Consider the following 20,656-nt stretch of genomic DNA (forward strand, 5'->3'; position numbering starts at 1 on the left):
CACATAAATGAAACGCCAGTATTTTTTTTCACTTGGTATAATTGTGTTCTACACATTTGTTGACAGGTTACAAATTATTCTCAAACTTTAAAACATTAAAAATATTTTCTTAAACAACTGGTTTTTCCCCATCTCCTCCACAAGTTATATTGACATCAAATATAGTGAAAGCAGGGGTTATACTGTGGGGGAGGGACATACAAAGCAACAAAGAGGGGGGGAGGGTGGAGGCTGGAAAGGGATGTGAAGGGTAAACCAAAGGAGAAGGCTGCAATGCTTGGTAAGAAATGTACGCATTATCCTGCCCATGTAATTGTAACCCCTCTGTACAGTATGTTAACAAATAAAATTAAATTAAATTAAAAAAATATTTTCTTTTTTTCCTTATTTTCTTAGCCAGGAAATCAGCAAGACCTCAGTCAGCATTTCTCACATAAGACTTTTCACATGGGTTGGTTAAATGTATATGTAGAATCCAGTCTTCTGAGGATTCCCTCATCTGCTTAGGAATTGATGCTGGCTGTTGGAAAAGAGTTCAAGTAAGGATGCCATTTAAAGCTTTATAACTTTATTCTTTACCAGGGTATTCTCCTGCTGCTTTGGTTGTTGAGAGTGTCTACAAGGACAAGCATTCTGTGGGGAGCAAGGAAACACCATATGACCTTTACTTACTGAGATTTCTGAGTGATTTGCTATCACTTGTACCACATTTTGCAAATCGAATCTGTCAAAAACTACCAATTTTAAGAGATAAGAGGAGTGGTAAAAAAATTCTGAGAGACAAATACATCTTCAACATATTTGGTTCCAAGCATTCCACTCAAGGCATATTCAACAACTAGTGAAACTTGTGTTGTCTGTAACTATGTGTCTTTCTCCATGTGTGCATGTATACATGTGTATATGTATACGTGTACTTGTGTGTATAGTAACATACATTTGTACATATATAAGGGCATAAAAACATATATATGCATATATAAATAAATATGCAGATATAAATATGTGTATATCTATATATCTATATATCTATATCAGTTGTTCAGTGACTTAACCTATACTTCCAGCACATTGTCATTCTCACAAAGTGTACATGATAAATTGCTCCTAGGATCTGTGCTCTATGATGGGCATCCTTTGTACTCACTTCTCACATTCCTTTGTTTTTCATCCCTGTGAGCAACTTCGGTCTACTTTCCATAGGATAGCTTTGTTTTCATTATATGTAGTTACTAACTGATAATAAAAGAAAAAGGTTGTTTGTAAAAGAAAAAGAACTTCTTTTTGGGTCCAGTTGTGGGGCCTGAACTCTGGGCCTGGGCGCTGTCCCTCAGATCTTCAGCTCAAGGCTAGCACTCTACCACTTGAGCCCCAGCACCACTTCCGGCTTTTTTCTTTTTGCTTATGTGGTGCTGAGGAATCGAACCCAGGGCCTCAGGCATGCAAGGCAAGCGCTCTACCACTGAGCCACTATCCCAGCCCCAAGAAAAAGAACTTTTAGGTCACAGGTCACAGTATCTTATCCATCCCAACAATTTTTATGAGATAAAAATTATAATAGTAATAAAATGAAAAGGAATTCCTAGATTTGCTGTTTTGCCATTTTGAATGGCAAAGAATAATATCATGTAACTGTTATAACTCTTAAAGAATGCAAGAGTAACTGATGGTCGCTATCATGTTCCCACAAAACCAGTGGATACTGAAGGAATAGTAGACCAGCCGAAATCCTAAGTACCAGACATGGAGCATGAAAGAGAAAGAGAGGAAATGGGAGAGATTGAAAGAGAGAGAAATATCATAATACTGGAAGTGCATAACAGATAAACAAGAGCTGTATGAGAATATTCATACTGCTATCTTTAAACTCTACATGTACATTTGAAGGCATTTGATGTATGATAACCCATCAACATGAAATATAAAGTTATTTTGATAAAAATAAAAATAACTCAGAAGAAATTATAAATGCAAAAACAATTTTCACAGAAGCAAACTCTCAGAGATATTTCATGACTTTGAAAAGGATAAAGTGGCTGAAGTTAGTATAAATTTAGAAGTTCAATTCACAAAAATATAAAAATATATTTATATATTTCCTTATATAACCCAAAGCAGAAAGCAAATGTTGTTTAGATGGTTTTTTTTAAAACACAGTCTCTCAGGTGCTGGGAAGGTGGCTCAGTGGTAGAGTGCTTGCCTTGCATGCATAAGGCCCAGGGTTTGATTCCTCAGCACCCATAAGCAAAAAAGATGGAAGTGGTGCAATGGTTCAAGTGGAAGCGCTAGCCTTGAGCTGAGTGACAGCACCCAGGCCCCAGAGTTCATGCCCCATCACCAACAAAATCAAAATACAAAACAAAACAAAACACAGTCTGTCACGTTTTGTGGCCTCAACTCTGTAATACTACTGCTTCAGCCTAGGGCTAAGATATTAGGTGTGAACATTTATCAACACTCCTGATTCAGACTCTATTTTTTAATACATATTTTGTTCTTAATTTTCCTCTTTGTAAATTAACATGCACCTATAAAAATTGGTTTGGCGATCCAAGTAACTTTCTCAAAGAACCTCCTAATGATGACTTACAAAAGGTTGTACAAGGGCTGGGAAGGTGGCTCAGTGGTATAACGTTTGCCTTGAATGCCTGAGGCCCTGGGTTCGATTCCTCAGCACCACATAAGCAAAAAGCAAAAAGCCGGAAGTGGCTCTGGGGCTCAAGTGGCAGAGCACTAGCCTTGAGCTGAAAAGTTGAGGGACAGGGCCCAGGCCCAGAGTTCAGGCCCCATGACTGGATGCCCCCCCCAAAAAAGTTGTACTATATGTCAACAAGTAAAGCGATGCTACAAATAAAGAAAACCAATAATTAAATATTAATTAATAAAATAAAAAAACATCAGTGTTTTAACTATTTGAAATACGCTACATATTAGGTTTTACTATTTTCTCATATTCTTGTACATTTAACACTGACTAAGGTTGTGATATTCAACAAGAGTTTTATAGAATATGAGCAGTCTTTAAAGTTACCCACTAAGATTACTATTTATGGCACATTTCATTATTTGTTTATGGCTTATATCATCATTTATCCTCATTAACATATTAACTAAGGAAACCCTAAAGTTTTAACAGAAACTGTGTAGTAAACAAAGTGTGAACTCTTTATTCTGCTTCTTTACACAAAACTTTGTGACTTCTCATTAATAAAATTTCTTTAAATTCTGAAATGTACATACTTAGTAGGATATGTCTGCTATTATAACAGCTTAAATACTTTATAGAAAAGTTTTATACTTGCCAAACAGTCCTAATTTTGGCATATATAAACAAATTCCCAAAATTAAATATATTTAAAACATTAAAACTTTTAACAAACCTTAACACTTGCTGCAGTGTTCATTATGACAGGTGCCTTGTACAGAATAGTTGAATTCCTCCTCCTATACGTTTCTTGAATAACAAACATCTGGAATTATTTTGTTTTTGACATGTCAATCTTGACTTTATTCTTAAATGTGTGCTTATGTAAGAAATGTATGGTTCTACAACTGCCCATGAAATAAGTTGGCTAAAGACTTAAAGAGAAACTTCTCTGAAGAAGAAAGAAGGATGGCCAATAGACACATGAAGAAATGCTCAACCTCTCTAGCCATAAAAGAAATGCAAATCAAAACAACATTAAGGTACCACCTCACCCCAGTTAGAATGGCAAAAATCAAGAACTCTAATATCTAATAACACAGATGCTGGAGGGGATGTGGATAGAAGGGAACCTTACTTCATTGTTGGTGGGAGTGTAAACTTGTTCAACCACTTTGGAAAGCAGTATGGAGGTTCCTCAAAAGACTTCACATAGAGCTCCCCTATGACCCAGCAATCCCACTTTTGGGCATTTACCCAAATGTTTACAAACAAGACCACACTAAAGCTACCAGCACAACTATGTTTATTGCAGCATTATTTACCATAGCTAAGATATGGAACCAACCCAGATGCCCCTCAGTAGATGAATGGATCAAGAAAATGTGGTATATATACACAATGGAATTCTATGCCTCCATCAGAAAGAATGACATTGCCCCATTTGTTAGGAAATGGAAAGGCTTGGAAAAATTTATATTAAGTGAAGTAAGCCAAGCCCAAAGAAACATAGGTCCCATGGTTTCCCTTATTTGCAATATCTAGTATATGTATGAGTCAAGCAAAAAAGGTCAGATAATGTGATGTTAGGAAAATGAATCCTTAGATATGTATTTAAATGTTTTTTTTCTTTCATGCATTTGTTTCTTATGCATTTATAGGATTATTTCTTTGTTGCTTTGTATGTCCCTCCCCCACAGTATAACCCCTGCTTTCACTATATTTGATGTCGGTATAATTTGTGGAGGAGATGGGGAAAAACAAGTCGTTTAAGGATACAAGTGGACCAGTTGCAACAATGAGAAGTACAAGTTGTCATGTCGAAAACGAACTTTACAACTTTGGTGCGGGGAGAGGTGGGGAGGAGAGGATTGGGTGGGGGAGGCGGGGGGAGGAGGCTGGGAAGAGATGTGAAGAGTAAACAAAGGAGGAGGCTGCAATGCTTGATAAGAAATGTACTCATTATCTTGCCCATGTAATTGTAACCCCTCTGTACAGTATGTTCACAAAAAATAAAAATAAAAAAAGAAATATATGGTTGTAAAATTTTACGACAATTCTTTTGAACTTCCTTTTTTTGAATTGTGTAGCTTAAAAAAATCAATTGCACTTTAGATATAAAAAATATTCTGTGCTCAATTCAGCATCACATACACTCACATTGGAACAATACAGAGAAGATTAGCATGGCACCTGCACAAGGATGACATGCAAATTCGTGGAGCGTTCCATGTTTTTACAACAGATGCTAGAGGGGATGTGGCCACAAGGGAACCATACAGCATTGTTGGTGGGAATGTAAACGTGTTCAACCACTTTGGAAAGCATTATGGAGGTTCTTCAAAAGATTCCACATAAAGCTTCCCTTTGACCCAGCAATCCCACTTTTGGGGATTTACCTAAATGACCACAAACAAGACCATACTAAAACTACTATCACAACTATGTTTATTGCAGCATTATTTATGATACCTAAGTAATGGAACCAACTCAGATGTCCCTTCTAGATGAATGGATCAAGAAAATGTGGGATATATACACAATGGAATTCTATGCCTCCATCAGAAAGAATGACATTGCCCCATTTGTTAGGAAATGGAAAGACTTGTAAAAAATTATATTAAGTGAAGTAAGCCAGGCCCAAAGAAAATTGCCAGTAGGTTTACAAAGTTGTGTTTAATACCACTTCTATGCTGGCTTAATGCTTTGTAAACAGAAGTCATTAGAGAAATGCAATTCAAAATTACTATGATACTACTTCATAACTATTATAACCCTCATCAAATAAATCAAAAGAACCAGGTGTGGTGGTAAAGGCTTGTAATTCGAAGCATTTAGGAGGTTGGAGTAAAAGGATTTGGGTCTGAGGTCATCTTGGGTCCTGCACACAGTAAAAACCTGCCCTTTAAAAAAAAACTCAAAAGGTAATAATGTTGGCTGGTGAGAGTGTGGAGAAAGGGAAACTTTCTACACTCTTGGTCAAAATACAGGTTAGTATTCTCCTTGTAGAAAATAGTATGCAGTTTTCTAAAGAAATCCAAAGTTGAAATATCATCTGACCCACCAATCATGTGATTATTTCTCTCTGGGTAACTTGTCAATATATCTGTATTTCATTGTTATTCACATTATTCACAAAAGCCAAGATAATAATTGAAGTTAAGTGTTCAACTACAGACTAATAAACTGTGGTGCATGCACAAATATATTTTTATGTTTCATCCTTAAAACAAGACTTCTCCCATTATCCACAACCTATAATGACCTGAATGATGTATTCTAAATGAGGAAAAATGTTGTCTTCTGTTTTTTGTAAACACACACACACACACACACACACACACACACACACACACACACACACACACACCAAACTCAAACATTAAGAGAGAATATTTTTTTAAAGTAAAGCAAAGTGGAATTGCTGGGGCATTTAGGTCATAATGTAGAAAATAGTAGAGATACAGGATGAACCTGTATAGACTTGTAATGTACAACATGAGGATACAGGGGACAACACTGGCCTTACATAGGAATGAAGCTAAGTAAGTACGAGATGTTCTTCCTAATAGGGGTTGCTCTTTTGGATGTTCTTCCTCCAGTATTGGATAAGATAAACATAATTCTTTAAATATACCTGCCTGTTTGCAGAAATAATAACAAACAATATAGCAATAATGTTGTATGCTCAACATAGGACAAAAGGTCTAATTAAAATACATGAGATTATCCTTGGTGTAAACTAATTATTACAAATAAAGGAAACTCTGGGACCTATGTTTTTTTAAGTCTGGCTTAATTAATATAATTTTTTTCCAAGAACTTCCATTTCCTTACAAATGAGGTGGTATCATTCTTTCTGATGAAAGCATAGTATTCCGTGTGTGTGTGTGTGTGTGTGTGTGTGTGTGTGTGTGTGTGTGTGTGTGTGTGTCATTTTCTTGATCCATTCATCTACTGAGGGGCCTCTAGATTGATTCCATATCTTTTCTATGGTAAATAATACTGTGATAAACATAATTGTGCTGGTAGCTTTAGTGTGGCATTGCTTGTGGCCACCTGGTTAAATGCCCAGAAGTGAGATTACTGGGTAATAGGGGAGCATTATTGTGTACATCAAGGATAATCTTAGTAGATGAGCAGAATAGCCCTATAGCTATGTACATATGACCGTATAAGGTGATTCCAAGTGAAATGAACTCCAAGACATGTTTTTTGTTGTTGTTGTTCTTAATGTACTGCAGGATTTCTTTTTATCCTTTTGTGTTTTCCCCACCTATAGTTTATCCCCTGTAGTCGCTGTATTTGGTTTTGATTAATATTTAGTCACTGTATTTGATTTTGAATAACTCTGGTTATTGTAAATATGAACTAGGTTAGGGAAAGGGAAAAATGATGAGACAAATGACAAGGGGGAGCCTATGTAACAATGATACACAGAAGACAATATGTTGGAAATAATCTTGGAGGGGCTGTTGGGAGGGAAGAGGGAGAAAAATGGGGGAAGGGATAACAAATTAGAAAAGAAATAAATTCATTACCTTATTTAGATAACTATAATCCCTCTGTACATTACCTTGACAGTAAAATTTAAATAAAAAATAAAATAAAGAAGGGATGAGAAGGGGAAACAAAGGCGGAGGCAACAATGCTTGATAAGAAATTTATTCATTATCTTGCCCATGTAATTGTAACCCCTCTGTACGGTATTTTCACAATAAAAATAAACTAAAATAAAATACATGAGAGCAGCAAGACAGGATATGGGACTGGGGAAAATACTATACTAAGAGTAGAACAGATGTGGAGAGCAGAAATTTTACTTTAACATAGGAAGTAATTAACTAGCATTCAGATTTTCAGCCTCATGTCAGTAACTAAAAAGGGAAAACAAAATGCACAATCAGCAAACCAATAGAGATAAAATAGAAAACTAAACAATAAAGATGAAGAGTCAACTTGGACCAAAAATAACAAATGACACAATTAGGAAACAAATAACAAGCTGGTAAGTTTAAAAATATTAACTATAATTCTATTAACAGTTGTTTACATCACAATTTGTTAGAACCATAATTCAAATCACAGTTTAGTACTACATCATTTTAATAACTTACTTATTATTGATTTCTTAATGTTGAATCCTTAATATATAATTTTACTTTTAGCAGCTATAGAAAAGAAGAAAGTGAATCTAATTTTAATAATATATTTCATGAATTGTAAAATTGAGAAGCATTGGAATTTAAACAAATAATATATCATTACTTTTTAAATCTGTGAATTAATGTAATAATTCTAAGTGTATTCTACAATTAGCACTCATCTTAACATCAAATAATAAATTATTGCACATGACTTTTGGTATTAAGTGGAAGGGTTCAGCACTGTGGTAAAATTCACACCACACAGTACAAGAGAGTATGACTCTTCTCATCTAGCATAAATTGTGGAAATTTGATTTCTACATGCACGTTAAATTCCTGTCTAGGTAACGTCTATAAAATTATATACAATTATATAAACGAGGAGTATTACAGATGATACATAAAAGTCATATACATTAATTAAATTCTTATTATTTTGCACCAAATAAATATTTATAGAGACTGCATTTCTGAATAGATGATGGTTTATGTGTGTCAGATTATTCATATTAAGGCTTATTTTATATTTTTGACATTGTTTCTACAGTTGGATTGAATTTTTCATAAGGGGTTAAGTATATTATATTGGATATATGAAAGTAAATGGAATCTTTATTCTATTAATCCTTTGCCACTTGTCTAATCCCAATATAAATTATAGATGTGTTTGAAGTAATGAAAATAACAATAGATTTTTTTGTGAAAATAACAATAGATATAAGCACAATAAATCATTCTGTAGTAGACAAGTATTTTCACCTTTATTTTGATAGTTGGTCCTCTTTTACACTACAAAATATTCTTGGGAAAAGGTGCTCCAGGCTGACCACAACTGCAGAATATTATGGTTTGATCTATAATAAGATAAGGAAGGAAGGGGAACCTTTCTTCCAAAAGTCTGCTCCCAGGGATGTGATCAGTTGTATGGTGGTGACTTGGAAATGAACATTTCCAATGAACAGTCATCTTAACAAGCCATCTTGATATAACATTTCTGTAATTGGTTATAGAGAATTTTTGATGGCTTTGCAAGGATGCCAGATTGCCTCATTTTGAGACAATTTAAACAGGAATTTAGTCACCTGTTCTTTGTATCTTTAGGAGAAAAACCCATTGACTCTAAGCCAGGGGATCACAAAGGCTCAGAAAAGCTACTACCTTCAATCGTGATCCTAAACTTCTAAAAACAAAACAAAACAAAAACAAAACAAACAAAAAACACTCCAGTAAGCACAGCCAGTCAGGGCTGCTATCACAGACTACATGAAGTCAGGCCAGAAACAGAAGTTGAGAGTCATTTAGTTGATAATATATTTTTTATGAGACAGACTCAAATGAGACTCCAGAGAGAGGGTCAGAAAGACTGATGAGAGGGACTAAAATTGATCACACGAAGATTGGAAAGTAGAATTCCTTGTAGAACAAATAAAGCATAGAAAGCCTGTGCATGTAAGAACAAGACAGCAGACCAAATTCCAGAAATGCACATTATCTTAGAGGTCAACTTAATGAATTATCAATGGAAATCTTTGAAATCTTAAATATTTGACCACATGTGGGAGAAGGACAATTGCTGAAGAGAAAGAAAATATCATCATTCTATCAGGAGGTCCAGTATCACATTAGGAATTAATAAAGCACAGATTTGTAATAAAAAGAGAAAACAATTATTCCAAATGAGAGGTTCATTTGTTTTGATGTAACAGTTCTTGATTTAGGTGCTAGCAATTAACATACAATTGATCCAGTCCCACAGCTGAGTTGATATTGACTGCAGTATTCCTACATAAAGGGAAAGAGAAACTTTACAAATATCTGATGAAATGAGTTGAGGATGAAGTGTTAGTGATATCTGAGGTTTAGACACAGGTGAAGAGGTGGATTTTCTTTGCTAAAATTCCCCCATTTTTATCCTGGTGCCAGTGGCTCACAACTGTAATCCTAGCTACTCAGGAAGCTGAGATCTGAGGACAGTGGTTCAAAGCCCCCTGGGCAGGAAAGTCCCTGAGACTCGTATCTCCATTTAACCACAGGAAAACCAGAAGTTGCACTGTGGCTCAAGAGGTAGAGAACTCACCTTGAGTTGAAGAGCTCAGGGACAGTGCCCAAGCCCAGACTTCAAGCCCCTCAACTAACAACAACAAAATCTCCCTTTTCTTGGACTGCCTACCTCTTTTCCTAACATTCAACAAAGAAGCCTTTTTATCACCCACAACATTTAAGTCCTATCCTAGCTAGTGCAAATAGAATGATTTGGTTTCTCATGTCGAAAGTTCATATTAGAAGAAACAAATAACAGCAGTGGTAACTTTTTGCAAGTCCTTGAACTCTGGGCCTGGGTTATGCAGGTAGCTTTCATGTGAGATTGTTTGTTATTTATTGAATTACTGCCGATGAGGGGAATTACTGGGTCTTAAGGGAGATCTATATTTAGTCTTTTCAGGAAACTCTGTATTGCATTCCACAGTGGATGAACAAGTGTAATTTCCCACCAACAGTGTAATAGAGTTCCCAATTGGCTACATCCTTGTCAACATTTGTTATTGTTAGCTTTCTTGATAATGGCCATTCTAACTGGAACGAGATAGAATCAGTCTTGTTTATTTGTAGACTTGTAGGCACCTTCTAGCTACCATAAATGAATGGATCCATGAAACTTATATTGCTCTGAGTCTGCATTCCGTTCTTTTTGCTCTTAGTATAATTGTACCAAGCCTTTCATTTTCCTTAAGACTTGTGAAAAGTCATCCTTTCTGAAGGGTGAACAGAATTCCACTCCGTGTGTGTGTGTGTGTGTGTGTGTGTGTGTGTGTGTGTAAGATCACTATAGGCTCATGAGTTCATTTCTAAGCCTTCTGTTTCATCTGTAATTTTGTAATTCCTTATTAAATTTGGATTGCTTTCTTTATTGTATTGAAGTATATAGTTGGGATTTTGATGAGTATTGCATTGTCAATTGTTTGGGGGCAGTATTGCCGTTTCTTCATGTAAATTCTTCCAACCAGGAGCATTAAAAGATTTTCCATTTCCTTGAGTCTCCTTCAATTGCCCTTTTTAGATTTTTAAAGTTTTCACAGTAGAGGTCCTTCACATTTTTAATTAAATTAATTAATTCCTGTTGTTGTTTGGTTTAGTTTAGATTTGCTTTGATTTTGAAGCTAATACATATGAGGTTGTTTTTTTGGATTTCAGCCTGGATCTTCCCATTGTTGGTAACACAGAAAAACTACTGACTCTAGTGGTTTTATGCCCTGCTGCTTTGCTGAAGGTTAGTGTCACCTTTAGTAACTTGGAGGAGGAAGCTATAGAGTCCTTTAAATACAGGATCATTTCATCTGTAAAAAAGGGATAGTTTTACTTCTTCCCTATTTGGATCCCCTTTATGTTTTTCTCTTGCCTATTGCTCTTGCTAGAAAGTCCACTACCATATTGAAGAGTAGTGGAGAGAGTGGACATCCTTGTCTCATTCCTGATGTTAATCTCTCCATGCTTCCACGGTTAGGTAAATGCTAATTATCTCTGTCATATGTGTGTGTGTGTGTGTGTGTGTGTGTGTGTGTGATATATATGTGTTTCATATATATATATGTGTGTGTCATATATGTGTGTGTGTGTGAGTGTGTGTGTGTGTGTGTATTATATTGAGGAATGTTCCATGCATTCCTAGCTTCTCAGACCTTTTATTCATAAAGGGGTATTGGACCTTGTTAAAAGCTATTACTACATCCCTATAGACGATCATGTGTTTTCTTGTCCCTGCTTCTCCTATGGTTTGTATTATGATTATTGACAAGAATATTCAATCCAATTGTATCCTAGGGTGAATCCTATTTGATCATACAATATTATATTTTGTTAGTTGCTGAAATTAGTTGGTGAGAAATTTATTAAGAAGTTCTGCATAATTGTTTATCAAAGAGTTGGGTTCATAGTTCTTTTTCTTTGGTGAGTCCCTATGTGATTTGAGGAAGAGTCTAATTCTAGCTTCATAGAATGTGTTTGATAATTCCATTTCCCTTTCTATCCATTGAAGAGTTACATCTGTGTATTTTAAGTTCTTTGCAGGCCTTAATTTCATGGTAAATTCATTGAGTCCTAGATTTTTCTGGAATGGGAAGTGGTTTACTGACATTTCAATTTCATTTCTTCTTACGTGTTACTTCTTGCTTCAGATCCAGTATAGGAAAGCATCAATTTCTCCAAGATTCTCCAGGTGATTGGCATAAGATTGTCAAAATACTCTCTTATAACATTCTCAATTTTGTTTATATCTGTTGTGTTGTCTCATTTTTGTCTCTAATTTTCTGTATTTGGATGAGTTCTTTTTTTGTTTTTTTTTTTTATTATGAAGGTGATATACAGAGAGATGGGTTACAGTTACATAAGTAATGAGTACATTTTTAACAGTGTTACCCCTTCCTTATTTTTTCGTGCTTCTCCCAACCCTGACATCCCACTCACACAAAGTTGTAAAGCTTATTTCTAAGGTAGCGTCTAGTGAATGACACTGTTGCTTTGGATAATCTTTGTCCCACCATTTTTGTGATTTCCCTTCCCTTCCCCAAATCAGATTAACTTATGTATAAGACAAAGGGTACAGAAATCAAAAACAGTGACTACAGGGAATAAACCAAAGGGTAAAAACTAAATAGAAATAACTAAAAACAGTTCACTATACAATCATCTTGTATCCATTTCTTGGAGCTCATTTCGATAAGAATCATTTTATGGTGATACGCATATTGCTATTGAGCTATTGGGAATATCCTAGACATATACTAGTTTTTCCAAATGAGTCAAAATATGTAGCCTATGATTCTTTCGGTCTGGCTTGTTTGAATTATTATGTTTCCAAATTATTTCATTTCCTTACAAATGGTGCAATTTCATTCATTCTGATGAAAGCATAGAATTTTCTTGTGAATATATATGACATTTTCTTGATCCATCATTGCTGGGTCATAGGGGAGCTCTAGTGAGGAACCTCTATAATTTTTTACAGAGTATTTGAACAAGTTTACATTTCTACCAATAGTGAGTGTAGTAATGTTCCTTTTTGGCCATATCCCCACCAGCCCAGCATCTGATATTATTAGTTTTCTTCGTAATGGTCATTCATACTGGGGTGAGGTGGAATCTCAATTTTGCTTTGATTTGCATTTCTTTTATGGCCAGAAATGTTGCATATTTTTTCATGTATCTATTGACCATTCATATTTCTTTTTCAGAGAGGTCTCTCCTTAAATCTTAAGCCCACTTATATTATGAAGGTTGTTGTTTCTATGAGGATTTGTTTTTTTTGGGGGGTTAACTTTTGGGGCTCTAAGAATATTTGAGATATGAGGCCATTTTATGTTGCAGAGCAACTAAAGACTTTCTCCCAACCTGTGTGTTTTTACTTATCTTTCTATCTATATAAGGTCTCTTTTTAGTCAGATTTGGTAAGGGTCTGTCAAGTCTGTTAATTTATTGAAAGAACCAGCTCTGTTTTGTTGATCTTTCTATGTTTTACTTTGTCTTTATTTAGTTATTTCTGACTTAATTTTTTCATTTGTTTCCGCCCACTTAGGTTTGGACTTGTTCCTCTCTTCAAAGAGCTTTAGGTACATAATAAAAATACTGATTTGAGATTTCTCCAATTGCTTGATGTAGGCATTCAAAGCTATAAATTTTCCTGTAAGTACTGCATTTAATATGTCCCAGAGGAGCTGGTATTTTGTGTGTTCATTTTTGTTAAATTCCAGAAACTTTCAGATTTCTATTCTAATCTCTTCAGTGCCCTATTGGTCATTCAGCAATATCTTGTTCAGTCTCCATGGGTTTGACAATTTTTTTTTTGCTTTAGCTGTTTAATTGTAAGTTTATTCTGCTGTGGTCTGACAAGGTTTGGGAATTCAATTAATTTTTCTTTCAATTTGGACAGAATTTCTGTGTGACATAGGATAGGTTGTATTTTGGAGAATCTTCCATGACCTGCTGCAAAGAATGTATATACTGACATTGAGTGTATATTCTGTAGATGTCTCTTAGGGCTAGGTGGTCAATGCAATTATTTAGGTCTTCAGTTTCTTGGTTGAGTTTCTCTTGGATAACCAATCCGTGCATGACAATGATGGGTTGAGATGTGTTTAAAGGTTATGTAGTATTTGGTTGATGATGTGGGGTGCTCCAGGATTCAGGGCATTGATATTAAACTTGATATATCCTCCTAATGGAGAGCTGCTTTATCAATATGTAATGTCTCTTCCTACTAATTTTAATTTGAATTCTATATTATTTTATGTTAGTAATTCTATTGTGGCCTGTTTATGCTGTCCATTTGCTTGAAAATTTTCCTTCCAGCCTTTCAGTTTGGGTATGTGTTTGTTTTTGTCAATGAAATGTATCTCTAGTGGAAACTGGATGGATGTGTCTTGTTTTTTGAAACTACTATCTAATCTATGTTTTCTTTTTTTTTTGGGGGGGGGGTGTCCAGTTGTGGGGCCTGAGCTCTAGGCCTGGGCGCTGTCCCTCAGCTCTTCAGTTCAAGGCTAGTGCTCTACCACTTGAGCCACAGCACCACTTCTGACTTGTTTTTCTTCTGTTTATGTGGTGTTGGGGAATCGAACCCAGGGCCTCAGGCATGCAAGGCAAACGCTCTACCATTGAGCCACCTTCCCCGCCCCTAATCTGTGTTTTCTAATTGGAAATTTAAGTCCATTGATATTGAGAGTTAAGGCTGGGAAATATCTAATAATTCCTGCTATTTTATACACCTGCTGTTAGGAGCTGTGCCTCATCTATTCTTATTATATTTACTTTGTTCTCTGGTAGGGAGCATTTTATATAACCATTTCCTGTTCTTCTTGACCTTCTCTATGTAGGATATATTTGATTAATTTCAATCTTGCCGATTTGGTGGAGATAAATTGTTTCAAGTTCTCTTTGTCATGAAATATTTTTTATATATCCTTTAAATGTAAAGGAGAGATTTGCTTGTGACAATATTCACGGTTGCTAGTTGTTTGCCTTTAATGTTTGCCATATATCATGCCAGGCTCTCCTTTTTACCATATCGGCCAAGAAATCATTATTTATTCTGACTGTATATCCTTTATGAATAATCAGTCTTTTCTCCTGGCAGCTTTAAGAATCCTTTCCTTGATCTCTAATGATCCTCTAATGGATTATGATGTGGTGGTGGGTTGTTCTGTTCTGGTATTCTCTGGTGTTCTAAAGGTTTCTCTTCTCTGAATGAGCCTATCTCTTTTGATGTTTGGCATGTTCTCTGCTTGAATTCTGTAATATGTTTCCCATCCATTTTGTTTCCTGCTCTTCTCCTTTTTGATACCTATCTCCCCCAAGTTTGATCTTCTAACTGAATCTGGAACTTCCAGCAAGATCGTTTCTTATTTCTTGGATTTGTTCTAAATGATTTTCTCCTCTTTTCTATTAGACCTAGTCTGTCTTTGATGCCCCAAATTATCTTCTATGTCATCTTTTCGCTCTAGAGACTTTCTATTTTGTTTTGGATTTCTCTGTCTCCTAATTTGTCATTTTATAAGGGCTTCTATCTTTATTAAAGCTTTGTTTTAGGTCTTGTGTGGACTTTCTTTACATCTTTTCTTTGGGTAGGGGCACTGGAGGGGTTGGCTTTTTAGCTGTGTCTTCTCTCATACCTTTTAACTAGGTATCTATTTTTTTCCCTTGGACTCCTTTGCCTTCTCAGAATTTATTTATCTTTCTGTTTGTAGTCTACATGAATTATTTTGCTAATCTTTGGTTGGTCTCATCTTGTTCACAAATTTCCTTGTGGAGGTTTTGTATCTTTTCGCTAATCACATTTTTCAGCAGTACTTTTAATGTATTTTGAATACTATCTTCTAGGTCCTTAACTGTCTGTTCTAATGTCTGGTCATTTCCTGTGTGAAGTATACTACCTTGGCATCAGTTTTCTTGTATTTTTCTGATTTGTTTTGTCCATTTGGAGGATTTATTGGCTTTCATTTGGGGGATCTATGATCTTAACAGGTGACTCTCTATGTTCTTGGTTGGTTTGCCAGGTGTTGGTTTGGTCTTCTGTTGTGATTTGTTTTTCTGGACTTAGGTTTTTGTCTAGACCATTAAGCGTAGGATTAGAGATCATTTGTGTTGAAATGTTGTCATGTTAATACTTGTGGTTCCAAAGACAGTTCGAACTGTCCAGTGGTAAGGTGAATTGTGTCTGTGTTTGGATGTGGCTGTCTCTGTTCCTGCTTTTTTCCCATGTGGCCCTTTTATTTCCACAGTGCATCTGTGCTTTTGAATATGTTGGGAAACACAGTCACAGCAGTCACTTGCCTGCCTAGGTAACTTATCATAGATTTCTGTTTCCTTGTGAAAACAGTATAAAAATCTTCTTTTGAATTATATATATATATATATATATACATATATATATATATATATATATATATAATTATACCTGACTTGGTTTGACCTGTTAGAAGTGGAGTACCTGCTAGGACTCTAAATCTCTGTTTCATTAGCTAGAGCTGGGGTAATTTTCTATTGTTATTCTGCCATTGTTTTTCCACTTCCTCAGGTTTATTTTTGATATTGTGGTTTTTTCACATAATTTAGGATTTGTGATGGTTGTATCCGGTTATTTTTGTGTTTCTGTTTGTGTTACTTTGAAATAGTGATTTCAGGCTTCTATGAAGAGACAGTAATAATATGAAATGTATGTTATTACATTGAAAGAAAGAGAGCAGACATTTTAACCTTTTGCTACAAGTAAATTAATATTAAGCAAAACTAAGGAAAATAATTACTTATTTACTCTTTAGAGGATGAGTATAGTACTCTTGGATATCTTGGAGGAAAAGATTTTAGACTCATTACAACTGATTCCTTACATTGAAATTATAGGCTAACCATTCTTTTTCAGAAGACAAAAGCTTCAGTTATTTCATATTACTATTATAAAATCATAATACCTGCATGTTGGTTTGTTTTCATCTTCAATTTTCAATTCCATTCTTAATCCATTAGGAATCTAGGGCTTTGAATGACCAATTCCTTAAAATATATATATTTCTTATATTGTGATATAAATCTCAGTGATATAAATATGAATTCATCTCTCCGTCTCATCTTGAGCTACATTCATATGAAATTTATGCAGTCTCAAGCATGAAACCTATTTTACTCTTTTCTATGTTTTAATCAACATATCCATTCTCTTTAGAAATATGTTCTCATCTTTTTCTAGAAATATGTCTCTCATCTTTCTCATGTTTCTCATCATATTGCTCCAGTGAAGGTCATGTGTTTTCAGTACTTTAATTGAAATAAATATAAAGTTTTGAACATGAAGACACCCTCCAATTATCACTTTAAAGTAAAACTTTGGGGACTATTTTATATATAAAAATTAAAAAGTACAATGCAAATGTTTATACATGAATGATCCAATGATTAAGTCAATTAGACCCAAGAGGTACCAGAACATCATCTCAATTTATTTAAAGGCACCAAAGTATTAGTGCTCATGAATATCACTCATTGTTAGAAAATGACTAGTCAAAACAAAGTTTATATTATATTTGAAATTTAAAAAATGAAAATTACACCCAGATTTGCTGTCAGTATTCTGTTTCCAGGGATACATTTTTTTCAGCAAACAGGGAAACAAAAAATAAGGAAAGATATAAAATCAGACTGTCTTTCCTTAAGATGATAATTTGCACACAAATCGTGTGATTTATTCAAAGATATGATAAACATTCATAAGAGGATATGTGATCAGAAGTGATATGTAAGCAAAATAACTGGAAAATTGTATATGTAAATTTTGCTTCCAATATAAGATTACATGAGCCTATTGAAAAAGATTTTGTATCTGTAATACAGATCCTGTATTCTACATTTTAGACATACTCCAATTCTCTTACCTCAGTTCCTGATCAATATTCTTCTACTTGCATGATGTCAATTGCTACTAAAGTAACAAGTTGTGTCTTTTTTTCATTTCTAGATCCAATAAATTTTAGTATTTTGGAATAGTAGTATAAATTCATGGAGTTTGCTTTGATGTCAAGTTTGAGGATCCTGTATTCAGGGTATTGTGAATTGGCCTGAAGCAGCCAGGAACATATTATGAATATACAGACACAGAGTATACTAAGATCTAGGGACTTGATCTCAGAGAAAGATAAAGGTCCAGGCAGGATTTTGAAGCCAAGTTAAAGCAATGGCGCAAACATCAATCAACTATTATTACAAATGAATGGAACTGATCTCTGATGTGTCTGGTGGCAGCTGTGTGTGTGTGTGTGTGTGTGTGTGTGTGTGTGTGTAGAGAGAATTTTAGTGTATCTTCCATATTTACAGTCCATAGAGCATTACTTGCTATGGAGAAGGTGCTCATATCAGAGCTCTGATACCGCTGTCATCACTTTTAATTGCTAAAAGCACTTGCTTAATCTCTAATTAAAAAGAAAAAAATAAACTAACATCTTACAGGATTGTTTTGGTAATTAATTGGTATATTGAAGGCCAAAGGGAGGTATTGAAGATTATTATAATCTTTTTCCTCTCTTCTGATTATTACACAGCAATAGTTGTGATTTTCAGGACTCTCTTGCAATGTACTCACAGCTGAATTACTAATATGCTTAATAATATGAAAGATATGATACAGAAATAGATCAGCCAGCAAGCACAAAGAACTAGTGAAAAGATCAAACTTTTGAGCAGGGTTGCCACTTCATTTAGGAATGCAATTCCTTCATATGAACTTCAAATTTTGTGGCTTTCCTTGTGTGATTAAAAGGTAAGAAAGTATAAACAAGAATTCCTGTTCAGCCAAGTAAAAAATGCTCATGATCCCATTCTCATGTTGCAAATTTCCGTTCCATAAAGACTCTTCATTAGAGTGCTTTCATTTAATATACTTCAGCACATCATCCTTCCCTGTTGGAGACAGGAAAAAAGATAATTTTGTTTGAATATTATCTTATGTAAATTAGTGTGTATAGGCATGATTTGTATAATTACAGATGTTTGTAATAAATGTAAGTAGGAATCATGTCACAACTAAAAATATACATAAAATCACATAACAAGACTAGAAGTCACAGCATTTTGTGCATAAATACATACATTAGATTAGTGAAGAATTTCTATTTTGAGAGAAACTTCATATTAAAGTATAATGCACTTTACTAAGGGTTGAAACATTTTATTGAAAAATATATTTCTTAGAGATATTTTTGCTTCATAATTTTAAGAAGAAAAATGATCCCAAAGTAATTATTTTTTTTATTGTTTTCCTGTTTCCATGTGTTTAACCTTCAAATTAGAAATCCAGATATATGATTTAATTTAACCAAAAATATTTATTGAGTATAAAGTCCTTCTACTCTCTTCATTTTTCACACTAAGATCACCAAATATGATGAGTCTGAAATAATTAGTGTCTTTTTTTACCTATGTTAATATTATTTACAATGTGAGTAAAATGTTTAAAAAGTAGTATTTATTTTAGCTTAACTGCTCTGAAGAGACAATAAATGATACAATCAAAGGCTAAAAATGATTAGATTTAAAATTTAGAATTCAGGAAATGGTTTTGACCACTCTGGTTACTGGAGCCTTCACTACAACCTCATGAAACAATTTATATTGATGAAGCAAAAATCTGAGGTTAGCCATTTATGAATAAAAAATCATGTCGTTCTGAATATGTAGAGTTACATATCAAACATAGAAATTTTAGCTTTTAAATACTTGAATATTCTAGTACATTTAATTGCAGGGTAAGTACTTGTTCTGAAAGGAGATAAAATTGCATTTATTTTGAAATGTAAACCTAAGTATTCATTTGAATAAAAGACAATGTTTAAAATATCACTCATTCAAGAAAGAAGATGTCCAGTTAGTTGATTTTCATGCCAATTATGTTCTCTAAACTTACTATAAATACTAGATTAGTAAACCTAATTCATTATTTTCTGGGAAATAGAAATTCAATTTCCTAAAACTCATGACTATAACTTTTTCTCAAACAATTGCTAAGTAATTGTTTTATATTTTTTGTCATGGGATATTATTTGATATATTTTTATTCATTAAGTTAAATAAATGGCCAATAACAATATAAATTATGCATGAACAAGTTTATCTAACACAAGTATTTCTTTCACAAGGCATATCATGGCTCTCTTAAGGAACACTAGAAAGCAGTGTGCTCTTTATTAATTTTTAGTTATTTTCTTAATAGTTATTAATTGTCAGAAGTGGCAATTCTATAATATATTTAAAGCATTTGATTATACTCCCTCTATTTCCTTTTCATTGCTCCTTTCTCCAAAGATCTTCTGCTTTTCACATAAAATTACATCTTCATATACGTGAATGTAAACTAATTTGGAATATTTAAGCTAAACTGCAACTTAATTCAAGATGTACAGTGGATTAATAGGATGAATAAAAACTTCAATATTTTGTGTTAACTTCTGAATTGAGTTATCACTATTATTATGGTTAGTGTTAGGGTCCCAGACAGAATTAGAATTAGAATTAGAGAAATAGAAAATTTAGGTTCAACACAGAATGACCCATTGCAACAATGATACGCACAAGACACTGTGTTGAAAATGAACTTTACACCCTGGGGAGGGAGGAGTAAGGTAAGTGGGGAGGGATGGGATAGTGGGAGAACAAGACAGAAGGGGGTAACAATGCTCAACAAGAAATGTACTCCTTACGTTACACGTGTATTTAATCCCTCTTTAAAGCATCTTTGCAACAAAATAAATTTTTTTAAAAAATAATGAAAAATAAAACCTGCCAGTACATAGGAAAACACTTAAAAATTTTAGGTTCAAAATGCAAGTAAAAT

At 34.2% G+C, this 20,656-nt stretch overlaps 1 non-coding gene across 1 annotated transcript; it reads left to right on the forward strand.

Annotated features, from left to right (window-relative positions):
- Positions 1–4,775: 4,775 nt before the first annotated feature.
- Positions 4,776–4,882, forward strand: LOC122096789. The gene has a single exon (XR_006145395.1). It is a non-coding gene; the product is annotated as a U6 spliceosomal RNA (small nuclear RNA).
- Positions 4,883–20,656: the final 15,774 nt, after the last annotated feature.

This window comes from Dipodomys spectabilis, unplaced genomic scaffold (genome assembly GCF_019054845.1).
Source record: "Dipodomys spectabilis isolate Male_0828 unplaced genomic scaffold, ASM1905484v1 ptg000388l, whole genome shotgun sequence".
NCBI classification, from domain to species: Eukaryota; Metazoa; Chordata; class Mammalia; order Rodentia; family Heteromyidae; genus Dipodomys; species Dipodomys spectabilis.